The following is a 26000-nucleotide window of genomic DNA, read 5'->3' on the forward strand; positions in this document are numbered from 1 at the left end:
TACATTGTCAAAACACGTATAATAAGAGGCTTGATGTCTTAATTTTCTCTCGCTGTCTTTCAGTTCACAGAGCCTCTTTCCGCTCTATGAAATGCTCTTTGCCATCATTCATTATTATATTTACTACAACTCATCCTTTGAATTTCTGCTCAGATGAAATTTCCATTAGGCAGCTTTTATCCCTCTTTCCAAAGTAAAGGGAGAGTACTCCTACAGCGACTTGTTGTTACATATCATAGCACTACTCAAATTAGTTTTATTGTGTGTTTGTCTTACCACTAGACTAAATTTTTTTAATGTGGCTCATAACGTTTCTTTGTGTATCCTCAGCCTAGCCCGACCATAGAAAGTGCTTAAGGATGGTTCAGTGTGCCCGTGGAACAAGAAGCCCGACAGCGTTAATGGGAACACAAAAACAGTTAATTATTCTGTTGGAGGTGGCATGGAGATTAGTCAGGACAGCTTCCTGGTAGTGATGACATTGGAGCCAGACCTTTTAGAGAAGGAAGTAGAAGGAAAAGGGTATGTCTGGAAAAAAATAACTTTTGGATCAGTTACACGGATTAGAAATTACAGAGTTCTAGAAATCTGTCTACACTGTTTTAAATAATGGCGTTCTTTTACTCTGTCTTCTCTTTAAAATCTTTCTTGTACTCTTTGGATGTATTTACATACTGTGTTTTTATAATCCACTATATAATTTGACTCAAAATACTTCTCTCTTTTCTCTTCTACTCACTGTATGATTTTCAGTGAAAGGGAATTTGTAATACGCTGGACAAAGTAATTTACTGCCATTTAAAATGACCTAGAAAATGGTTCCTAGCTAGAGATAGATACTAGGAGAGTTTCACTGTGGAACTCTTGGTGTCGTCCGTTACTGAGCCTGAATGCTGGTGTCCTCTCCATGTTCCTCCACACTGGGCTGTCATTGGCATAGATTTTTAACTTGCTACTTCAAAGAAAAGCTATTTAGATTTAGATTGTACAGTGCTCTAGAAGCTCACGTATATATGGCATTCTTACCATCAAGAGCTAAAACTGTAACTCCCCCCACCTCCCACCCACCACCCTCCTTAAGTGCAACAGGTGTCATTCCAGGAGAAAAGGTCTCATAACAGATCTGTGCGTGGGAATTTAATCAGATATGTCTGCAAAGTGGAAGGAGCTTTGATGTCCTCAATATAATTACAGTGGTGATGGGCTCCAAGCACTATCCTTGTCACATTAATCCAGAATTTTTCCTAGTAGATTTTTGAATGGAAACATGATCATAAATGGGGCTGCTGTGATTTGCATGTATGCCTATTGGACAGGAGATATGAGGGAGTTGGGAGGAGGGTGAGTGAAAGGACAACTAAGTCAGAAAAATATTGAAATATACAAATGTCAGGAAATTTTGGTTCCTCACTGCCAAAGGGAGGGGCTGTCCCTGACCTCATGAGACTGGAGCCCTTTCATTCTCTGTATTCTTTTCCTTCTTTTATTTTACTAGACTACACTGTGACTTTTAATTTATTCATATCTTATGAGGATTTAATGGGTTTATCATTGAACTTAATATAATAATCCATCTGACATATTATTGGTATATTTAGTATTGGCCAGGATGAGAAAAGGAAAAAATATTTTCATCTGGAATTTTCAGATACATTAAAAAAAACTTAATGCTAAGGTATATTGGCTTATAGCTTTTACATATTGAACAGGTTAATTTCCTCTTGCCATAATTTTTGCTACTGTGTATCACTTGGAAATTACTTGAGGGTTCTGCTTAATAGCTTTTTTTTTCTTATAATTTCACTGGGAAGTACTTTTATTTGTTGGCAGTATGTTAACAGGATTACCTTACAGATTGTGTGAGATAATCAATGTGAAAAGAACTTTACAAATTGTAACTTTCAGGAAGATGGCACCAAAAACGAAGAAGGAAGCCCCTGCCCCTCCCAAAGCCGAAGTCAAAGCAAAGGCTTTGAAGGCCAAAAAAGCAGTGCTGAAAGGCATCCACAGTCATAAAAAAAAAAATAAAAAAATAAAAAAATCTACATTCTGATGACCCAAGACACTGCGTCTCCTAAGGTAGCCCAAATATCCTCAAAAGAGCACCCCCAGGAGAAACAAGCTTTACCCCTATGCCATCATAGTGAAACAATTTTTTATCCTTTTATATCACAAGCTTGGCATGTCTTATTAGCATCTTCCTACACGTAGCTAAGAGAAGAAACAGACTGTGATAAGAATGTATTTGAATGTAGAGGTGCCTGGGTGGCTCTGTCGGCTAAGCGTCCGACTTCAGCTCAGGTCATGATCTCTCAGTTCATGAGTTTGAGCCCCAGATCGGGCTCTGCTGACAGCTCGGAGCCTGGAGCCTGCTTTGGGTTCTGTGTCTCCCTCTCTCTCTGCCCCTCCCCTGATTGTGCTCTGTCTCTCTCTCTCTCTCAAAAATAAATAAAAATTAAAAAAAAGAATGTATTTGAATGTGTTTGTGTCTGATATTATCTTATTGTACATAAAGAAATTAAGATATTTATTACACCTTATGTATAATTTATTCAGTGGAAGTCAGTGAAAAGTCTTCTGAGAAAACAAGGAGCCGTTAAAATGCCAGGATAAGAACAGTGGTGTGATAGCGCCTTAGACTGGTGTCAGACCATGGCTTTGAGTCCTGAGTCTACTATTTATTAGCTTCATGACCTTGAGTATATGAGCTACATCATGATTTGATTTGCATGTGTTTGGAATAGAACAGTGCAAGCTTACTTCTTCACATTGATATAAGGATATGAGGATGCTTTTGGTACCTTTTTTTTTTTTTTTTTTTTTTTACATTTTTGTGTGTTCTGCCTTGTTTTCTTTAAAAAATCTTGTTTTGCTGTGTGATTCCCACCTATCTGATAGGAAGATTTACTGAGGACTCCAGAGGCAATCTGCACATGAAATATCAGTAAGGTTTATTATTTTCATGGTAGGTATCTCAGAGTGTTGGAGAAAGTGCCTTAAAAATGGCACTATTATTACTTTAATCCACAGAACTCCCCTTATACAGTCCTTATCTCCTTACACAACAGTATGGTAAAAGGTGTTTCAGAAAGTTGTTTATTTCACCACGAGATCTTGTCAAATATTTCTACATGTAAAAGGCTTTCTGTTATTTTCTTTTTTAAGTTTTTATTTATCTAAGTAATCTCTACACCCTACATGGGGTTGAACTCACAACCCTGAGATCAAGAGTCACATGCTCCCCCGACTACTGAGTCAGCCATGAAGAAAATAGAAGACAACACACTCGTGTTTATTATGGTTGCCAAGGCCAACAGGCGCCAAATTAAACAGATTGTGAAGAAGCTCTATGACATTGATGTGGCCAAGGTCAACACTCTGAGGAGGCCTGATGGAGAAAAGAAGGCATATGTTCATCTGGTTCCTGACTATGATGCTTTAGATGTTGCCAATAAAATTGGGATCATCTAAACTGAGTCCCGCTGGCTAAATCTAAATATAAATTTTTTCACCATAAAAAAAAAAAAGATTATAATGTTGGGGCACTTCAGTGGCTCAGTTGGTTAAATGACCCATTCTTGATTTCTGCTCAGGTCATGATCTCATGGTTTGTTAGATTGAGCCCTGAGTGGAGCTCTGCACTGACAGCATGGAGACTGTTTGGGATTCTCTCTCTCCCTCTCTCTTGAAAATGATTAATCAATTTTGTTTTCCTTTTGTTTTCAGTCTCACCAAAAATCTCAGCTAACAAAGAAAAAGATATGCTGTAAAATAATATTTAGTTGGACTTTTGATTGGAGTTGTATGTTACCTTGGTTTGAGGAGAATTGATGCATTTGAAAAATCAATTTATCTTCAGGAACAAGATATGTGATTTTAATTATTCATGTCTCATTTTATATTCTACAATAAACTTCAAGAGAGTGTTTGTTACATGCTGAATCTTTTCCCCCTGAAATTCACATGTTGAATCTTCAGCCCCCAATGTGATGATATTTGGATATAGGACCTTTAAGGAGAAAATTAAGGTTAAATGAGGTCAGAAATGTGGGGCCCTAATCTAATAGAATTGGTATGCTTATAAGAAGAGGAAGTATTCTCTTTGTTCTTTTTCTCTCTCTTTGCATAGATGAGACATGGAAAGACCATATGAAGAAATAGGTGAACCACCTAGAAGCCGGGAAGAGAGTTCTTACCAGAAACGGATTCAGCTGGAACTTTGCTCTTGGATCTCTAGCCTCCAGAATTATGAGAAAATAAATTTCTATTGTTTGAGTCACCCAGTCTATGTTTTATTTTGTTATGGCAAACCAAACAGACTACGGCAATGTTTTTAAATTGGTTGTATTTCTTATAAAATTCTGCTTCATTCTTGAAAATAATGATAATGCAAATAATGATAAATCTAAATTATTTTTTTTTAATTTTTACTCTCCTTATTTGAAGTTAGCTATTATCACTGCAGTTTATTAAACAATGATAGAAAATAGTGGTAATGTTTCTTCTCATAGGAATACAGTAAGTATTATTTCATCAGTGAGCCTAATATTGTCTATAATGATTTGAAGTGTTCTTTATTATATTAGTGAAGTGATAATTATCCAATATGTATAAAAACCCTATTGTTTTGCCCATAATTTATAGCCTGATATATCAAGATCTCAAATTTAGACTCCTCTCCACCTTCAGACACACTTTAATAAAATTGGTTGTTGATATTTCCACTTGGATATCTTACAAATATTCCAAATTCACTATGTGTCAGGCATCTCGAAATCAGCATGTCTAGAACTTAATGTGTCCTCTCCCTCTTCCCACCCCCTACTTGTAGTCTATGACTTATCTCAGCCAAATGATTTACCTAGTAGCCCAGATCATCTGGACACCATATTTGATTCTTCTTTCTCCTTCAAACCCCATTATTTATATCCATGTCCCCTTGAATCTTTTCCCAGGCTTATCTGGAAGGGTGATATAGATTAGGAGTGATTAAAAGTAATCTGAAGAATGAGTAAGTGTTCTCTGGGCGTATTAGAAACATTAGGGGAGAAAAACCCAACAACAAGCATGGCTTTCTTACAAATCATCTGGTTCAAACATGAGTTTGTCTTTGAAGACAAGGTTGAGCACAGGAGACCTTGTCCAGTTCAGGATACACATGACTATTGTCTCAGTCCACATCACTGAGCCTCATCTACCTTCTGACTCGGTCTCTGCATTTTTCATTGCCAGCTGCCACAGCAACGCAGCGGTCCAGCAAGTCTGAAGGAAGGAGAGGCACAATGTCCATCAGTTACTTGTCTCAGCAAGGAATACCTTTCTTGCACCCTCCTCTGAGGCTTTCGTGATTTTCAAATGTGTTTCTATGTGCTTAACTAATACCTTCAGCTATAAGGTTGATATCCCTAGTAGATCTCAACTTGGTTGGTCATCGTGAATCACCAAACACGTTGTGTCATCTACTTACTTTTCCCCTCTAGCCTTCTTATTTTCCCTCTTTCTATCAATTTTTGACAGTTACCACAAAAAGGTTTTTCTCTACAGCTCCCTCCTTCTTTTCTTCCCTCCCTTCCTGCCACTGCCTTTATTCTGTTCCCTCTTTTTTCTCATATTCTGTTTTCTCCATGTCATTATTTATTCTAGTAACTGAAAATGACAATCTAGTTAATAATTGTAATGCTATTAATCACTTAATTTCACCCACAATGGAAGCAGCACACTTTGCAATGAAATTTGGACATTTACAAGAGCACACTTATTAGGTCTTAGCACTTAGCACTTAGCACACTTACCATAGCACTTACCTCTAACTGGACAGAATCCACGAACAATGACGTGTTCTTTGACCTAAAAGATAACACCTTCATGCTTAGCTGTTGTTCATGGTCAGCTTTGTCTTTTATCCCTTGAATTTGATAAATTTTGGTGCACTTGGTAAGTAATCACCATCATATTATCACTGTTTTCAAGCCTCTTACTCTCATTCCTTATTATATTTCCTGTCAGACAGTTTAATTTCTACTTCGGATTAGCATAGATACTCTTTGCTCATCATCTGTTACTTAGCTCTCTTGTCCTCTCTAGAAATCTCTAAACTCTTCATTTCTACCTAGTCCCCACATTGGTTTAGGTGCCCCTTTTCTGAATCCATGCAAATATATTTCTTAAAATGCATTATAATGACCAATTTATGTGTCTTTTTCCCAGCCTTCACCATGAGAAAACTGAGGGGCAGGGATATTATCTCACTCTTATATTGGGATTCTCAGCCCTTTGAATAAACCCTAGTATGTTATATTAATAATAGTTTACAATCATCCAGTACTAACTCGGGGCCGGCCCCTGTTAAATCACTTTATATACTCACAAAATCACCATGAGATAAGTATTATTACTCAACAGTTTTACAAATGACCCAGAAAACTTGTATAACCTTCCTAAAGTCACACAGCTTGTAAGCTGCAGAACCAGGATTTAAATCCTGGTGATCTGGATCCAGAGCCTATGCTCTTAACAACCACATTACATTATGTCAGTGTAGATGTGGGGCCCTTCTACTTGAGGGTACGCCTTCAGTGTTATTAGACTTGTGGCTAATAACCTACGGTAATGGTTACTTTTAGTACTATAGTAATATAGGTGAATTATTATGGGTTGAAATATTTTCGTGGAGGTGTGGAAATTCAGCCATCTTTTCTAATACTGCTTGCTGTTACGAAAAACTGTTGAATTTAACACAAGTAATTTTTCTCATGGAGCTTATTTTATTCCTATGGCTCCCAAATCAGGAAATTGTAATGACACGAGTGTAATAATACATGTAATGTAAATAGAAATAAATTCTGTAGTTTGGAATAAGCTGATATACAAGGATGCAAGCTGCATAGCATTAAACATTCTCAAGGGATGGATATTTGTAGGTTAAGAAATTGGTAAAAGGAATATTTTTACCCAGGACCGATATTTAATAATAATAGCAAATAGAATTTATTGAGTGCTTACCAAATCCATTATTGTTCTAAGCACTTTATAAATATTGTATCATTTAATTCACACAGCTGACCTGCCATGTTATAAATATCATTTTTCCTATTTTACATGTAAGGTAACTGAGGCTCAGGGGAGTTTAAATAACTTTCCCAAAATCATTGAACAAAATGAAATAACTGTTAAAGGAATAAATCATTGGAGAGTTGACAGGCTAAAAAAAAAACTCAAATTTTTTAAATTTTTTTAAACTCTAAAATTTAAGATTAATTTTTAGATTCCATCATGCATTGATAATTATTGCATTTGTGACTGTATGTGATCTTTTTGAATAGCTTCTCTATATTTGAAAAAAATTGACACTTTCCATGAATGAAGCTTCCTCAATATAAAAGGCATACCCAATTTTTCATACCTCATTCCAGTTCTCCACCAATTTTGTCTATATGCGATTTGGATTCTGGAATAAGCAATGGAAGGAAAAAAACGTTGATGGTGCTTCCTTTTTTTGTTGGCATGGGGAGCTGCATATCTTGCAGATTCCAGGGGTGCCAGGGTGATTTCTAAGTCTAGCAATGATAATGGTCCTGGTGGTTGGAACGAAGTCCAGATCTCAGCATGAAGTATTCAGTGGCACCAGAGTCAGTCGCATCATCAGATCTGTCCCTGGCATGGTTTGGATGCTGCTCCTGAAAGCTAAACCTTAAGTCCATCCAGAGATGTCTGCATCCTTTCCTAAGATTCCGGAGTTTCCCACCGTGTTCTGAAAAGTCTTTGTCCTGTTTAAAGTGGTCAGAAAGGCTTCTATTGTTTCCAGCTGAAAATCTGCCTGCTACAGGTGCTTTAAAAAATAAACTCAGTCCCTCTGAGCTAAAAAGAATGCGTTAGGATTTTTACATGTTGGAGGTGTTTTTGTTTGTTCGTTTTCATGGATACAAGGATAAGATTTTTCTTAACGTTTTAGATTCAACTACAGTTGTTTAAATCATTGCCATCCCATCCCACTGATGATTTTCACTTTCTTTCTTGGGAAAAATTCTGATCCATATTATCTATTTTGTAGATGTAGATGTGCGTGCCTAGTGCAGGAACAATGTCTGTTGGTACTTGCTTCTAGTTCCAAATATATTTCCAAATGCATATTTATTTCTATACTTTTCTCATAAAAATGACTACACATTTCTTCCAATTCCATCGAGAATAATTGACATCACTGACTGAGACATTCCACGAGAAAAGACTCTTATGATGCCACTTCATTGCAGAATAGGAAACCGTTGGAAAGAAATGTACTCCCACCAAATTGACTACAGAAGCAGGTAGCAACTCATCTCCTCCAACCACTCAATTGGACCACTAGATAGGGCTCTTCATCATGAAAAAAATACTATGAAAATACTGAAATGAATTCAAATGTTAGGAGCTATTGCTAGAGATAGGTCTATGATCGACTGTTAGGGATAGAAAAAAGCCTGCAGGAAAGAAAATAATAATATCCATAAAGTTCTTTCTGAATTTTGGGGGGGAAGACTTTTATAATGACAATGGGTTCCCTGGTAATTTTTCAGATAGTTTTATAAAAAAGTAAAATTATTTTTTCTAGGCAAAAATAAATAGGAAAGCGTAAGAAGTGAAACAATAACTATCATAATTTCGTTTGCTTTTGGAAAAATATGTACCTTTTATTATAAGAAGAATGCCTAATAAAATTTAATATTTACCACATTTTTGTTTTATTTGGCAACATTTAGAACTAATGGGAATTTATCATTTTTAGTAGGTCCGTTGGAATGTTAGAAATAAAGTCTTGAGAGAGAACAAATATTTTGTAAAAATTATATCTACAAATGATTTTACAAATAAATATTGAAAGTAAGGTAGTGATGTGCCTAGGCTATCACTTATGTCTTAACCAGTAAGTAAAAGGAAATACTGTCACATGTATTTCTTACATATTATTGAAAAGATTCAAAAAAGCATGTTAGGAATTTCTCACCACATGAATTGCAAATAAGAATCCTGGAACGTATCTTTAAATATTTTTTGTGTGTTTGAAAAACATCATTTTAATCTTTTCTAGAAACAATACAGAGAAAACCATAAAATGTGTCCGTGACAATGAGATATATATATATGTAATGCCAGGTAGTTTGCAAAATATTTGGAAACTATATAAGGTGCCTTCATCTTTAAATCAATGAACTAGGACCCATTAGTGGAAGGACCCAATGGGTACCTGCAGCTTCATGACCCTTGCTTAGTGTCCTAAGGCTGCCCTAAGTACCACAAACTAAGTGGCTTAAACAACAGAGATGTATTCTCTCATAGTTCTGGAGGCCAGAAATCCAAAATCAAGATGCCAGCAGGACCATGATCTCTATGAGACTCTCGGTGCAATTCTTCCTTGCCTATTCTGAGCATCTGGTGGTGGCAATGGATCTTTGACCTCCCTTGACTTGTAGCTTTATCACTTCAATCTCTGCCTCTGTCATCACATTACACTTTCACTGTGTGTTTCTGTCCATGTATGGTGTTTCCCTCTTCTTATAAAGACACCAATCATAGGGAATTAGGATCCATCCCAATGGCGTCATCTTAATTTTATTACATCTGCAAAGAGCCTATGTCCAAATAAGGTCACATTCACATGTACTAAGGGTTAAGACTTTCACATATCTTTGGGGGTATACAGTTCAATCCAAAAAGAAACTTAGAGAAGCAGTGTCATGTCATAAAATTATGATATTGTTGGAATATTAGCATATTAGAGTTTGAAAAGACGTTATGAATTATCTGTCCTTATCTCCAGAATTGACAGAAATTCTGTGCCAGAGAGGGGAAATGACAAGACCGATACAACATGGTGAATTCATGCAGAATGAAACTCATGCTCATGTTTATATTTATTTAATCAGCTAATTCCTACCTTACAATACAGGTATTATGATATTATTACACTTAGTAGTTTATTTAGGAGAAAGTAAGTGCATGCTAGTAGTAATTTAGAAATGCTCTCCTAAAAAGCAATGTTAAGTACATGCTTCATGTGCTAAGTGTTTATATGTATTTTTCTCAATTCTGACAATAACCTCCTAAGACAGTTTCACTCTCGTTTCAAGAATGAGGAAGTAGAAAGTGAAAATATATATATTTGCATGACTTGCTTGAGGTTACACAGCTAGTAAATGACTAAACTGGCCCCATGTACCTGTTGCCAAAGTTCATGCTATTTTCAAAAACATTTGGGTAATTTCACCCTGTCAGCTTTAACTAAAGCCAATGAACTGATAATGGACAATTTCTTTTCTCAGCAATGTTGCTATTGGACGCCAGACAAATTTGTTAAACATTCTTGGAGTAGTTTCTGATTGCATCAATAAACATAGAAGGTTGAAAGACACAATTTCTGAGATTTTTTTTTGTATAATTCTAAAAATATATTACACATAGTTCTCAAGGACATTTACTCAACCAGAATATTCTATTTTCTAGCTGTGTTAAGTAGCAAAGTATTTTATTTTTCCTTTAAGTAGATTACTGGAAATTTTATAAAAACATTATCATACTCAGGAACTTCTTTAATGAGAGTAGTCAAAACTTTTTCTCACATGTGTGTGTGTACATGCACACACACACACACACACAAAGGAATAAATAAGAAAAATAAATTCTTGATTGCGAAATTAAATCTATTATTAGCTTTCATGTTAATATTTATAAAGTTGAAATTACCTTAGAAGCTTATGAAATATTTTCTTTGCTTTTTAATTGAATAGTTAATATTATTGGGTATTCAGCCATGGATACAGGGCTTTATTAGATCCACTAGTAAATTTAGGTTGGTTTACATTGGTTCACTGAGCAAAGAAACTGTTTAATTATCTTTGAATTACTAAAACCCAGTGATGTTCTGAGACAAAAGTACTTGCTTAACAAATATTTGTTGAATGAATGAATAAATTAAAGAAAAGAAGAAATCCCCTAAAGTAACAAGCTATATGTAGGTATAACTTAAAAAAAATAAATAACCAAAAACAAAACAAAAAAACAAACAAAAAAAAACAAGACAAAGTGACACGAAACACTAATATTCTATTTTGGTTGCTAGTTATTTTTTTTCATTCATTCCCGGCACTGGATTACACAGGTGTATCTCATTTTATGGCACTTTGCTTTATTGTGTTTCACACATACTAGATTTTTTACAAATTAAAAGCTTGTGGCAACCTCTGTTGAGCAAGTCTGTTGGTACCTTTTTTCCTTTTTTTTTTGGTGGGGGGGTACCTTTTTTCCAATGCATTTGCTAACCTCATGTTTTGTGTCACATTTTGGTAATTCTTGCAGTATTTCAAATCTTTTCACTATTATTATATTTTTATTGTAATCTGTGATCCGTGATCATTGCTCTTACTAGTGTTAACTGTTTTAGGGCACCGTGAACCATGCCCATATAAGAGAGCAAACTTCATGAATAAATGCTGTGTGTGTTTGACTACTCCACTCACTGGCTATTCTCCAATCTCTAGCCCTCTCCTCAATCCTCTTTATTCCCTGAGACACAACAATATTAAAATTAGTCCAATTAATAAGCCTACAATGGCCACTAAGTATCCAGATGAAAGAGTCACACATGTTTCATTTTCAATCAAAATCTAGAAATGATTAAGCTTGGTGAGGAAGGCATGTTGAAAGCCAAGATGGGCCACAAGCTGGGCCTCTTGTGCCAAACAGCCAAGCTGTGAATGCAAAGGAAAAGTTCATGAATAAAGTGAAAAGTGCTATTCCAGGGAACACATATGAATGATAAGAAAAGCAAAACAGCCTCATTGCTGATACAGAGAAAGTTTGAGTGGTCTGACTAGAAGGCCAAACAACATCACATGAAGCCAAAGCCTAATCCAGAGCAAGGTGCTAACTGTCTTCAATTCTATGAAGGCTGGGAGAGGTGAGGAGGCTACAGGAGAAAAGTTTGAAGCTCGCAGAGGTTGGTTCATGATGTTTAAGGAAAGAAGCCATTTCCACACTTCAAAGTACAAAGTGAAGCAGCAAGTGCTGCTCTAGAAGCTGCTGCAAGTTCTCCAGAAGGTCCAGCTAAGATCATTAAGAAGGTGACTGTGTGAAGCAACATTTTTCTAGTGTGGACAAAGGAAACTTTTACTGGAAGAAAATGCCATTAATAACTTTTATACTTAGACAGGAGAAGTCAATGCCTGGTTTCAACCTTCAAGGAACAGGTTGACTCATTTGTTAGGAGCTAATGGAGCTGGTGAGTTTAAGTTGAAGCCAATGCTCATTTACCATTTTAAAAATCCTAGGGCCCTTAAGAATTACACTATGTCTACTCTGCCTATGCTCTATAAATGGAACAATAAAGCATGGATGATAATATATCTGTTTACAATCTGGCTGATTATTTTAAGCCCACTCTTGAGAACTATTTCTCAAAAAAAAAAGATGTCTCTCAAAATATGAGACAGTGCACCTGGTCATCCAAGAGTTCTGATGGAGATGGACAGTGAGACTGTTTTCATATCTGCTGACACAGCATCCACTCTGCAGCCCATGGATTAAGGAGTCATGCCAAGAGCTATTATTAAGAAATACAGTTTTCAAGGCTATAGCTTCCATAGAGAGTGATTCTTACGATGGATCTGAGCAAAATAAATGGAAAAGCTTCTGGAAAGGATTCACCATTCTAGATGCCATTAAGAATGTTTGTGACTCAAGGGAAGACGTCAAAGATCGACATTAACAGAAGTTTGGAAGAAGCTGATTTCAACCCTCATGGAGGACTTTGAGGGCTCAAGACTTCAGTGGAGGAAGTACCTGCAGATGTGGTGGAAATAGCAAGAGAAGTAGAATTAGGGGTAGGGTCTGAAGACGGGACTGACTTGCTGCAACCTCATGATTCAACTAAGAGATGAAGAGTTGCTTCTTATGGATAAGCAAAGAAAGTTGTCTCTTAAGGTGAAGTCTACTGAATCTGTGAAGATCCTGTGAAGATTGTTGAAATGATAACAAGAAATTTAGAATATTATGTAAACTTAGTCAGTGAAGCAGCAGCAGTGTTTGAGAGGATTGCCTCTAAGTTTGAAAGAAGTCCTCCTGTAGGTAAACTGCTCTCGAACAACATCGCGTGCTATAGAGAAATTGTTTGTGAAAGGAAGAGTCTAGGGATGTGGCAAAATTCATCATCTTACTTTAAGAAATTGCTGCAGTTACCCCAGACTTCAGCAACCACCACTTATCAACATGGATGCAAGAGTGTCCACCAACAAAAAGATGACAACTCACTGAAAGCTGAGATGATAGTTAGCATTCTTTAGCAATAAAGTCATTTTTAGACACAAAGTGTCTTTTTGGACATAATTCTACTCCACACTTAATAGACTGTATAGTATTAGCATAGCGTTTACATGCACGGGAAAACCAGAAGTTTCATGTGATTCTCTTGTTATGATAGTCACTTATTCGTTGTGGTCTGGAAATGAGCCCACGATGTCTCCGAGGTATGCCTGTAAGAATGAACAAAACAAATAAGATACTTGACTCTCAATGTTCTATGTAATTGGTAGAGTCAAGTGGTGAGAAACAAACAAACACCAAAACAATGAAAGAAAGATGATATTGGACCCCGAGGAATGCAGTGAAGAAAATAAGCCCGGGTAAAGTGATAGAATAGGGATGGGAAAGACCATGCTTATTGGGAAGAACAGCGAGGGTGTGTTGAATGAGTGACAGCTGAGATGACACTTGGTTGAAGAGGACTCAAACATTTGAAAATCAGGCTGGGGAGTCATCCATGCTGCAACGGGAGAATGTATTTGTATGATGGGTTTGCAATTGATGTGAAGAAATATGAAGAGATTTGCACGCCATTCAGGAGATATAGTTATGGAGATTTGTTGCTGGATCAGATGCTGGGGAACTTAGAGAAAAGGAGACATCATCCGACTCCGCTGTTGGGAGTCTTATTGCCAACTATTAAGACAGGTAACACAGCGGGAGGATCAGGCATTGAAATTGAGTAGAATCATGCATAGTATTTTGGATATACTAGATTTGGGAGGTCTGTTTGTTATCCAAATATAGATATGAAATAATAATAGCCATCATCATAACAATGGTTATCATTATTGAGCACTTACTACAGTGCAAACAGTTTTAGATCTTTTCCTTAGATGAATTTTTTTTCTCAATATAATCCAGTGAAGTAGATATTATTTATACCTCCATCATATAGATGAGGAAACAGGAACAGGGTTCAATAACTTGGCTAGATTCACACAGTTAGCATGTGTTAGAGACAGGATGGTCACTTGGTCAGTCTAGCTCTAAAGGTCTTGTTTCTGTACCACTAAGCTATTCCTTTGGGTATCATATGTATGAGATGAATCACTGGGTTCTACTCCTGAAGCCAGGACTACACTGTATGTTGACTATCTTGAATTTAAATTTTAAAAAAAGTATCAAAAAATAAAATTTGGCAAATTTGAAGTAAGCATGGAACTCAGAAAAGAGCTAGGAAATTAATGTGGAGTTATTAGAATGTAGACAAAGTAAATAGTAAAGAGAAGATGTTCTATGACTGAATCCAGAACACCAAATACATATAAGTCAGTTAGTTATAGAATGAGGAACAAGTCAGGGGTGCCTGGGTGACTCTTGATTTCGGCTCAGGTAATGATCTCATGGTTCTGTGAGTTCAAGTCCCACATTGGGGCTCCATTAGTGCAGAGCCTGCTTGGGATTCTCTCTCTCTCTCTCTATCTCTCTGCCTCTCTCTCAAAATAAATAAATAACCTTTTAAAAAAGAAGGAGTAACAAGTAAGGGAGAGACAGTTGGAGGACCAGTGAGGTGGGGGAAACCAGAGACTACGTGATTCCAGAAGTTCAAGGAGTCAGCTTTATTGAATGCTGCGAGATACTGAGGCAGGTGGTAAGAGACAGTGACTATGGATTTGGCAAAATGGAAGTTAATGGAAACCTTTACTAGGAAAGTTTTAGGTTGGCAACAAGAGCTCAGTTGAAATGAGATGAAGAAAAATATGAGGTATAAGGAGTTCAGACAGTGATGGCGGAAGTCTTGCAGAGTTTTGTTCCCTGGGAGGGAAGTAGAGCTATGGAGTTTCTTGGGGTTGGGCAATTGGATCTGTATTAATTTCCTAGGGCTGCCGTATTAAATTACCACAAACTTTGTGGCTGAAGAAAAAGAAGAAATTTATTTCCTCACACTTCCAGAGGCCAAAAGTCTAAAATCAAGGTGCCTGCTGTGCTCTTTCCAAATGTTCTATGCTGGAATCTTTCCTTGTTTCTTCCAACTTCTGGTGACTTCAGGCATTTTTTGACTTGTGGTTGTATAAGTTCAAACTCCACTTCTGACTCTATGTGGATTTCTCAGTTTCTCTCCTCAGTTTCTCTCTTAGAAGTATGTTTGTCATTGCATTTAAGGCCTGCCTGGATACTTGGATAGTTGGGATCATTAACTTAGTCTCAATTGCAAAGACTTTTTTTTTTGTTGTTGTTATAAAGTCACAATCACAGTTCCCAAAGATTAGGAGATGAACATATCTTTCTGGAGAATACCATTCAACCCACCACAGAGTGTATCAAATCAAAAAAGGGCCTTTGTAAACGAGCTAGGAAAGTATTCCCCTATGCTAGCATAAATTTTCCATTAGGTAGGGAGAAATTTATGATATGGTAGAGAGAGGAGATATTACATGTGTGAGTCGATGACCAGGTGAGAAATTATAGGATACAAAGCCCAGAAGGAACATATATATATATATATATATATATATATATATATACACACACACACACACACATACACACACACATTCTATGGTATAATATATATATACCATTTAGTATAATATATATACTATTTTAGCAGGGATTTAGCAGGGATTTAGTATAAGTATATTTAGTATAATATATGTATGTATATATATATATCTCTCCCTGCTATATATATATATACTATTTTAGCAGGGATTTATTAAACATGGGTTAAGTAAGTGAGGAGATTTGGTAAGAGGGATGAAGGAATATCTGTGTGTTTGCATCTATTTTTTTCCATGAAATATGAAACAAGTTTATAAATTAAAGTTATCAGAAATAGAAATGTTCAAAGTTTGGGGCACTTGGGTGGTTCAGTCTCACTCTTGATTTCAGCTCCAGTCATGATCTTATGGTTTGTGGGTTCGAGCCCCATGTCAAGTTCTGTGCTAACAGTGTGGAGCCTGCTTGGGATTCTCTGCCTTCCTCTTTCTCTGCCCCTCCCCTGATTGTGCTCTTTCTCTCTAAAAATAAATACATATTTTTTAAAAAAGAAATGATCAAAGTTTGAAGACTGAGTGGACTTTCTGAAATATTTTTTCACAGAGAACCAAAACGAGATGTTACTAGGTATATACATTGGTCTTGTCAAACCCCCTAGAGAACTGTGATCATAACTCATTAAGAAGACTAGTTAACCTGGTTTGTTATATTTTTGTAGCAATATTTAGCTGGTCAAGTGCAAAGGGACATATGGAGAATATTTGGGTAAACCAAGATCATGGATTTCCCAATCCTATTGGAGGGTGAAAAGGGTAAGGCATAAATAGTGTTGGCTTGTGAGAGCTCACAGTGATTGATCATGGAAGTCTTACTGGTTAAGGAAGAGAAGTTGTGAAGTGGGTGTTGGATATTGAAAACACTGTAAGGGCACTAGTTTGGAGTTCTCAATTTGGTTGAAGAATTGTTGGTGTGGGGGCGATAGAATAATTAAACTGAAAAACTAAAGTGATGGTTGATGAGAAGTACGCTTGACATTGAGACTTCTGAGGTATCATGGTTTTGACAATGTCATGTGTCTGACCGAGAGAATAGATGGTAGAGGCGGGTAATGGATTATCCAGTAGTTCAAAAACATGCTTACCATGTGTACGTGTATACACACACACACACACACACACACACACACACACTCATTCGCCCAAAGGCAAGAGCATATAAACTAACAAACAAATAAATTTGAAATAGTTTTGTGTTTTAAATATTAATTTCAAAAGACTAGTAAAAATCCTGTCTTGGAACGTTTTGTGTGTTTTATGATTGTTTTCGTTTTAAATTACCTAGTCTTTTCTGGCTAAGGAACATTTAAATCTAGCCCCAAATAAGATGAGATGGCGGGTGACGATTGGAAGTTAGTGGTCAAAGAACTGAAATAACTGCGCTTTTGATGCATCATCTATAAGATGAATCGATATCACTTATAGAAAATGCTATGAAGAATTTCCAAGAGAAATTATGTGGATCAATGAACTGATGCATTGATGAAATGATTAAGCAAAGTATTTATTAGAACTAGATCCTGAAGTGTGGGTAGCATATTTAAAAGTTCATATTATTATTTTCTATGTGTATAAAGTCACAAATGTACAGAATAAAAATTATGACAAATACCAAAAGAGCAATGAAAATAACATGTTATTTGCCTATATATTTGATGAACTGAAAAACACTATCCCTGTCCGTGTACTTTTGTTCTTTTGCAATATTGAATCATTAAGAAAATCATATCCAATCATTTATACTGTTTAATAACCTTTTTTTTTTTAATTTTAATGTTTATTTTTGAGGGAGAGACACACACAGAGTGTGAGCTGGGGAGGGGCAGTGAAAGAGGGAGACACAGAATCCGAAGCGGGCTCCAGACTCCGAGCTGTCAGCACATAGCCTCACGCGGGGCTCGAACCCACGAACCATGAGATCATGACCTGAGCCAAAATCAGATGCTTAACCGACTGAGCCACCCAGGCACCCCTGTTTAATAACTGTTTTAACTTGACAGTGTACCATGTGCCTTTTCCCACGCCAATGCATATCATTCAAAAACAAGAATCATAATTTATTTAAAATGCATGGGCACAGAGGAAGGGAGTGCAGAGCAAGGTTCATTCAAGAAACGGAGGGTGAGCAAAGGAGCTGAGAGAGGACTTTTATTCTGTGTGGAAGGAAAGAGAAGGGACGTTCGGGTTTGAACAGATAGTCTGTGCTGTAAAATATTCCACCTGAGATAGTGAAAGAGATACCTGTCTTTAGAATTCTCTGAATACCCAGTTGAGGAATTTGAAATGCTTCTTTTGGCATGGGAATTTGTTGAGAGGGACTTGTAGGGAAATAAATATGATTATACATTGCAGCAAGTATGGTATGTTGAAAGGATCTACCGGACATTGGGAAATGCGCACGCACTGCAAGGGGCTTACAGCCCGAACTGGAATTGTGGCTACCACAATTAAAGGTAGAAACTGGTGCCAGAAACAATTGGGAAGAAGCATCAACATTTAGGTACAGGAATAGTGATTTAAGAGTTAAGGTTAGGGAAGAAATAACGATCCTTAGAAGAAAGTAAAGTTTGCTCAGAAAGAACATGCATAAGGGAGTCCATGTGTTCGCAGCATGAAGTTGCCAAATAAAAAATATAACACATACAATAAAGACACACACACACACACACGCACACACGCACACTCGCAAAGACAATTCCCAAAATTAGGTAAGAAAATAGCGGTTTTCTTAGATGATTTTTTTTCAGATCTCAAATGTTCTCTTACAGGATATATTCAAGATTTCAGTTGTTTTAATCTGAAGCCAGGTAGACTCTGCTTTTTGTTCTTTGGTTTGTTCATGTATGTGTGCGTGTTCTAACTATCGGCTGTAATAAGCCAATTATCAAAAAAGAAAGCACAGCTTTATTTCCTTGGTATCAAACAAAATCCTCTACAATGAAAGCCTGTCAACTGTTCTGTATTTATTATTGTTGTTGCTGTGATTTTGCTGTTGTTTTAAAATAAAATTTGCTACCAAATTTTTTAATTGGCAGCACTAGACAATAGGCTGATGCTAGACTGAGAAGCAGCTCCCACCTCTAATAGGATGTGTACCTTCAAATACTTGTCAGTATCACTCTGTTGACTGAATCCAGTCTGCTTCCTGTTTCCTGCCTAGCTGTAGCAGATATTTGAATGTGCAGCTTCTGCTCCAACATTCTTACCTTTCGTGACCTTGGGTGACTTGCCATAAGTAAGGATGCCAAAAGAGAAAGTCCTTTTGGAAGTGACCCTGCTTTGCAAAGTGGAGGGAAGAAGGAGAGATAATGAAATGTCATTGGGGCATTTATTTGAGGCTACTATGTGTCAAGTATGAGAGAGAGAGAGAGATGACAGCTGCACTTGGACTTGAGATATCACACCTGAGTGGCATTCTTGTTGTGGAAAGAAGTTAATGTCATGGGAATGAGTCAATTCTCTGTGAATAAATAATATATTATTTGTCATATATATTATATATAATATATAACATATATTATTATTTATTATATTAATTTTCACAGAGAATTCTTTTTGAGAGAGAGAGAGAGGGAGCATGAGGGGGGAGGGGCAGAAAGAAAGGGGCACAGAGGATCCAAAGCAGGCTCTGTGATTAGAGCAGAGAGACCAGTTTGGGACTCAGTCTCACAAGCCATGAGGTCATGACCTGAGCTGAAGTCAGATGCTTGACCCACTGAGCCACCCAGGTGCTTTGTATGTTATATAAAGAAAAGGGCTTCTGATTGAGCCTTGTGGATTATCATAGGTGGATGTTGCGGGGGGTTTGGCTAGATATTATCAAAAGGAATTTGTAGAGAACCAATGAGTCAATTTTCTAGGAAAAAGAAGGAAAATGTGTCATAATTGTTTCATCTTTATTTTTCCATTTTGTTCAAAGTATTCACAAGTACTCTGATGGTGAACTTTGAGAAAGCACTGTCACATATTTTACGTAATTTGCCATTTTAAAAATTCATGCTGTTTTTGTCAAAATGACTGATAGAAATATCCTGATAAAAAATGACAGATGATTTACAAATGTAGATATTTGCAGCTGCATTATTTACTGCTCTAAGGTTTTGATACATATGCACTAACAGTTTCAGGAGCAATTCAGTAGAAACATGTCTTATTAAATTATTGTTTGATGACAAAACATTGGCATTTTCTTGGACGGCTAAGAGAGTTCGGTACATAATTTAATTTTCCAAGGCATCATGAGAATTCAATTGAGTTATGCAACTAGAGAATGATAAATCTGATTGACGTAGTCTAACCTCACTTAAAAAGCCTGAATTCTTGATTTTACACGTTATACATAAATTCAGTCTCCATATTAAATAAACGAACTTTACAAGTTTATTTAAATGCCTCTTTGACCTGGGGCGCCTGGGTGGCTCAGTCGGTTAAGCGTCTGACTTTAGCTCAGGTCACGATCCCACGGTCTGTGAGTTCGAACCCCGCGTCGGGCTCTGGGCTGATGGCTCAGAACCTGGAGCCTGCTTCTGATTCTGTGTCTCCCTCTCTCTCTCTGCCCCTCCCCTGTTGATGCTCTGTCTCTCTCTGTCTCAAAAATAAATAAACGTTTAAAAAAAAAATGCCTCTTTGACCACAGTGCTTAATCTTAATCACCTCCCTTTACCTAGAGGTAATCATTGTTACCAGTTTGTGGTACATCCTTCTGGTAATTTATCATTTAAATATTTACTCATATTGAGGTCAATCTATATGTACTAACATGGGCAATCTTCAAAATCTTTTATTGGGTGAAAAAACCCCAGCTTGCATATTAAAACATTAATTATAATAACATTTATATTAAAATAAACATACACATTTAAAACAATACTGTATTTTCTACAAATTCTTGTTACCTGCTTCCTTCTCCTCTTCTTCCTCCTTCAACGACCTTTATATTGATAACCCTTATCTATATTTCAGATTTAGATCTCTCTTCTGCATTCCTAACCTACATTTGTAGTTGCTTAATACACCTCTTAATCTAATCTTTCACGAACATCCTGGCTGAACAATCAAAGCTGAATTTATTACCTTCCCATATTTACCTTCTCCACCTTCTGTTTCCCCTACTTTTGTTACTCTCGCTGCAATTCATGTGGTCATCCAGATGCCTCCCATCTGTCATCAGTCTCCAAATCCAATTGTTTGCAATCTTGTATCCCTAACTCACTTAGCTGTGCTATTTATCATATCTGCCTTTGTATATTCCTATTGCCACGTAACTTATTTAGGACTTGTACTTTTCATTTAGACCACTGCAATATCTCTGACTAATCTTTCTGTTTCTATTGTAGTGGTTCACAAAGCTATTGGACCACAGATCACCTGGGGGAAATATTCAAGCTATAGATGCCCTTTTCATTTTCATTGCTGAGAAAGGTAGTTTCGGAAGGTGATTCAAGGTCATAGAGTTAATTTAAGAGCTTTCAGGGGCGCCTGGGTGGCTCAGTCGGTTGAGCATCCAACTTCGGCTCAGGTCATGGTCTTGCAGTTTGTCAGTTAGAGCCCCACATCGGGCTCTGTGCTGACAGCTCAGAGCCTGCAGCCTGCTTCTGATTCTGTGTCTCCCTCTCTCTCTGCCCATCCCCTGCTCATGCTCTGTCTCTGTCTCTGAAAAATGAATAAACGTTAAAACAAAATGTAGGGGCACCTGGGTGGCGCAGTCGGTTAAGCGTCCGACTTCAGCCTCCGACTTCAGCCAGGTCACGATCTCGCGGTCCGGGAGTTCGAGCCCCGCATCAGGCTCTGGGCTGATGGCTCAGAGCCTGGAGCCTGTTTCCCATTCTGTGTCTCCCTCTCTCTCTGCCCCTCCCCCGTTCATGCTCTGTCTCTCTCTGTCCCAAAAATAAATAAACGTTGAAAAAAAAATTTTTTTTTAAAATAAAAAAAAAAAACAAAATGTAAAAGTTTTCATTCTCCCAATTCAAAATGCTTCCCATACTGGACCATCACCTGTGAATTTATCTGTTTAGTTTTCTGTTAGTCCTGTGAATTTAGAAGTTAATTTTCTATTTTCTGGGGTACTGAAATTAGGATTATGGTTATAAATGTTTAAACTCTTGCTTGCTTAGAGGCTACTGAAAAGTTCAATGATCTTCAGGGTGAGATTTCCAGGAACCCTAAACACCTATATGCAGTCTTCTCACTTAATGTGAAACTTATGTTATATTGTGTTTCTGATCTAAAAATTTTTTAACATTACATTTCAACAAGAAAAAAATTCTAATATTTTAGCTAATCCACAGGAGAATTTATGATGAGGAACATACCATTGCCAACATTAAAAAAAATCATTGGTGTGGAAAATTCATGAAAGATTTTAAGACTTATAATGCTTTTGTAGGATTAAGATGATATGATATTAAGGAACTAAGAAGACTTTTTTCAGTAAGTATAATTACACTAATAAAGGAGATTTATTTCTTAAGCAAGACTGCTTCAAAAGGATGCCATCCTTGTTCATAATTCTTATTTTAAAACAAATCCTTCTTTTCAAAGGTCTCAGAGATTATTAGTTACAAATGAGTAAACTGATCTGATTACTTATTACTTATTCTCCTATACATGGAGATATGAAAACATACACATAAGACTGTCATTGACTTTTCCTTGCCCTAAAGCATAATAACACTTGTTGCCACAACTTAATGTGTGGTATGTGTTAATTCAGGGTTGCAGGACTTTATCTTAACCATCATCAACCAAAAAGCATAAATATATTGCAAAAGTTCCTTATGTCTTATATTCAAACTCTTTAAAATGTTTCTCTTTATTTGGAAATGAAAGTTTTCTGACAAACCAGGCAATAGGAGTTATTTTCATAAACATTTTTGCTACTTTTCTCTTGGATTTAATAGAAAAAATCAGTAACATTATTATGCATAGTCAGAGACCATTTATTATTTCCCAGATGAGCCCTGAGGCTTCTTCTTATACTTTGGTATATTCATCTCTCTCTCTTGATCTCTTCTTTAACTTTCCATCTTCATCTCTTCATGCCCATATGCAGTTCTAGTCCTTATCTGCTCCATGCTTTCCCTTCTTCACCGAACAATTTTGTTTTAATAGAATAAAGGAAAGGAAGTAAAAGCACTTCATTTTTAATTATATGCAATTTTATTTTAAACCTCTCTTTTGCTTGTAACCCTCCCTGTGAGTCCAGTCCTTGGGGGTTCAGGGGTTCATGTGCTTGTTAAGAAAAAAAAAACTAGGGGCGCCTGGGTGGCTCAGTCGGTTGAGCATCCGACTTCAGCTCAGGTCACATTCTTCCGGTTTTTGAGTTGGAGCCCCGCATCGGGCTCTGTTCTGACAGCTCAGAGCCTGGAGCTGCTTCGGATTCTGTGTCTCCCTCTCTCTCTGCCCCTCCCCTGCTCATGCTCTGTCCCTCTCTGTCTCAAAAATAAATAAAGCATTAAAAAATTTTTTAGAAATAAAAAGGCCTTGAAAACAGTAAAAAAAAAAATTGTCTAAAGAGTATTGAGGGACTTCACGTAAAACTTGTACAGCTACAGGAAGCTTCTCTCAGCTACAGAATCACTTCTAACCTTATAAAATGTGATACTATTTACTTTATTCAAAACTTCAAGATTGTTTTTAATTTGATTTGCCTATTGAGAGCAATGTAATATTTAATCGGCCTCTGTTTCCTGATCTTTTTCCTCCCTTGCTTCCCAGAGGTGTACATGGCATGTTCTCACATCCTGTTACCAACATTAATATATGTCACCCTTGCAAATTGTCCTTCATGACTCGTCCTCCATCCACTACTGCAGAGTTCTCTAGTTTGATGTAATCTTGGCTACTGTAAATTTACATTAATTCACATTTTGTCCTTTTTTTTTTTTTTTTGACAAAATGCAAAGCACCCTGTCCAACTTTCAGCCCTGTCATACGACACCAGAGGAAGCTGGCAACTTTATGTGAAACACATGGTGAGTCCCCAACATTCATCAATTAATGACCGGAATGCTAAGCCGTTTAATTAAACAAGGAGAGAAATAGGCTCCGGTGTCCAAAGGAAAAAACAAAACAAAACAGCGAAAATAAGATTATATGGTTTGAAATCCAAAGGATAATTTTCAAAGCTTAAACAAATGATTTACAAAGAAGAATTTCAGTTTCCATAAAAGCGAGAACTTCTGAAAGCTGGAGACTGAGAAATTAGGAAGTGCCTGTGGCAGCCGGGGAAAAGTTGTGCTACTGGGAGCATATATAAAGCAACAAGGTCTTTACCTCTTTGCCAGCAACTAAATCCAGAGAGATTATTTGTGCAAAGGTCAATTTGGATACAAATTCTGATCTTTGGAGAGAAAAATTTAAAAGCCTAATCCAGGGGCGCCTGGGTGGCGCAGTCGGTTAAGCATCCGACTTCAGCCAGGTCACGATCTCGCGGTCCGTGAGTTCGAGCCCCGCGTCAGGCTCTGGGCTGATGGCTCAGAGCCTGGAGCCTGTTTCCGATTCTGTGTCTCCCTCTCTTCTGCCCCTCGCCCGTTCATGCTCTGTCTCTCTCTGTCCCAAAAATAAATAAACGTTGAAAAAAAAAAAATTAAAAAAAAAAAAAAGCCTAATCCATGGGTACTGAAAGAAAATAGAGGTCCGTCAGTCAAATGTGTAATTTCACAGAAGAGGAAACTGAGATATTCATTTTTGAAAGTATAACTCTCTTGGAGTATCTCTTAATTCTACTTTCTCTGTTCTCAACCTTTATTACTTGCCCTTGGCACAATATTTTGCCAAGCTACAAATAAAATGATGTGATTGGCATATAATTATTATAACTGAAGAAAGACAAAAAAAAACCATTTATATTACATGTTAACTATGCTTACAAAGAGAAGGTCCTACAGAAACTAAGAATGACTTTCAGAACTCTGCCTCCCTCCCATACTTTTCAATGTGAAATTTTCCCAAATTGAGAAAAAAAAATCTAAAATTTAGAAAAAAATTTTACTATCATCTGAATGAAATTCTAAACCCGGTTTTCAGATGATTTTTATTACAAAACAATTTTAAAATTTTAGATTTTTTTCTGATTCAAAGATATATACATATAAAATTTGTAAAAGAAAAAAAGCTAATAAAGATAAATAAAACAATCAGACTCCCAACAGTACATTTTGATGCAGTTTCTCCCATTTATTCTTATGCTTATTGAAATAGTTTTCTTTTCTTTTCTTTTCTTTTCTTTTCTCTTTTCTTTTTTCTTTTCTTTTCTTTTTTCTCCTCTCCCCTCCCCTCCCTTCCTCTCCTCTTCCTTTCCTCTCCTCTTCCTTTCCTTTCCTTTCCTTTCCTTTCCTTTCCTTTCCTTTCCTCTCCTCTCCTCTCCTCTCCTCTCCTCTCCTCTCCTCTCCTCTCCTCTCCTTTCCTTTTCTTTCCTTTTCTTCTTTTACATATGGAACCCTTCACAAATTTGTGTATCATCCTTGCACAAGGGCCATACAAAATTCTGTTATCATTCCAATTTTAGTATACATGCTGCTTAAACAAGCACTATTGACATAATTTTCTACATACGGATTTGTAATCTAGTCTATAATTTAAACGAAATTTTAGGATAGTTTTTTCTATGTGTTTAATGTTCAATTTATTTTAAAAGGTGCGTAAAATTTTATTATGTGGAGATACCAGTGTGTGTGTGTGTGTGTGTGTGTGTGTGTGTGTGTGCGCGCGAGTGTGTGTGTGACCTCCACCTCCATCATTTATTCCAGAATTTTTTCTATTTGAAAGATAAGTTTTAAACATTTTTAGATAAAGTCTTTCCATTAAATTGTAAAGAATTACCTTCTTAGGAGGGATGCTTAGAAGGTACTAACAAGCGTAAGGTCCATTTGCTTTCTATAAATCTTTCACCAGTTTATACTCTCCCACTAGTGTGTGAGAATGCCTGCCTCACTTCAGTTTTGCCAGTAATGAGTCCTATAGACCAAATATTTGACAATAGCAGGCTCGAAAAGTCATTGGCTAATTTTAAAAAGCCAGTTAAAGTAGGAAGCATAAAACTTTTTTATATAAACTTGAAGTGCATATATGTACATTAACTTGCCTGTGTTGATTTAGAGCCAAGGGCTTTGATTTATCTCTTTGCTGTCACCTGTCTTGTATAAACTACATCCATTTTACATCGTTGTA

At 36.7% G+C, this 26000-nt stretch overlaps 1 non-coding gene and 2 pseudogenes across 1 annotated transcript; 2 read left to right on the plus strand and 1 right to left on the minus strand.

Moving 5' to 3' along the window:
- Positions 1-1909: 1909 nt before the first annotated feature.
- On the plus strand, positions 1910-3527 carry LOC121020117 (60S ribosomal protein L23a-like; annotated as a pseudogene).
- Positions 3528-7562: 4035 nt separating this feature from the next.
- LOC121035616 (tigger transposable element-derived protein 1-like) lies at positions 7563-13313 on the plus strand (annotated as a pseudogene).
- Positions 13314-25257: 11944 nt separating this feature from the next.
- On the minus strand, positions 25258-25362 carry LOC121040340 (U6 spliceosomal RNA). The gene has a single exon (XR_005795239.1). It is a non-coding gene; the product is annotated as a U6 spliceosomal RNA (small nuclear RNA).
- Between the last annotated feature and the right edge of the window lie 638 nt (positions 25363-26000).

The sequence above is a fragment of the Herpailurus yagouaroundi genome, unplaced genomic scaffold (assembly GCF_014898765.1).
Source record: "Herpailurus yagouaroundi ecotype Mexico unplaced genomic scaffold, PumYag 28, whole genome shotgun sequence".
NCBI lineage: Eukaryota > Metazoa > Chordata > Mammalia > Carnivora > Felidae > Herpailurus > Herpailurus yagouaroundi.